We start from the raw sequence: 411 nt of genomic DNA on the forward strand, positions 1-411 counted from the left end.
TGACGCGTCTTCTTCTTCTTCTTGCTTTACGGCGGATCGCAGACTTATAAGTGCATTACCGCCACCTATCTCTCAAATTGGGACCATTCACTCCTAATTGAGATTGTAGATAGAGTGTCAATGGTCCATTTGAGAGATAGGTGGCGGTAATGTACTTATAAGTCTGCGATCCGCCGTAAAGCAAGAAGAAGAAGACGACGCGTCAGGATGCTCTCAGGACAGTTCGGACATTGCGGTGGTAAAAAACGATATAAATACTGTTCAGTTTCTTGCACAGACCAATCGTTTCGTGTCTTTACACATCAATGTATCGTCACGAGCCGCAGGGTTTAATTTGGTTTTGTTTGTTTTTTTGGCTCTCAAAGCCGTGGAGCCCATAGACTGCCATTATATGACTGACAGACTGCAACG

The 411-nt window shown here is 44.5% G+C and overlaps 1 pseudogene; it reads right to left on the reverse strand.

The window, feature by feature from the left end:
* LOC107754140 (phosphoglucomutase-2-like) overlaps positions 1-411 on the reverse strand; it is a 12,072-nt pseudogene that overhangs the window by 5,087 nt on the left and 6,574 nt on the right.

This window comes from Sinocyclocheilus rhinocerous, unplaced genomic scaffold (genome assembly GCF_001515625.1).
Source record: "Sinocyclocheilus rhinocerous isolate Xijiao unplaced genomic scaffold, SAMN03320098_v1.1 scaffold681, whole genome shotgun sequence".
NCBI lineage: Eukaryota > Metazoa > Chordata > Actinopteri > Cypriniformes > Cyprinidae > Sinocyclocheilus > Sinocyclocheilus rhinocerous.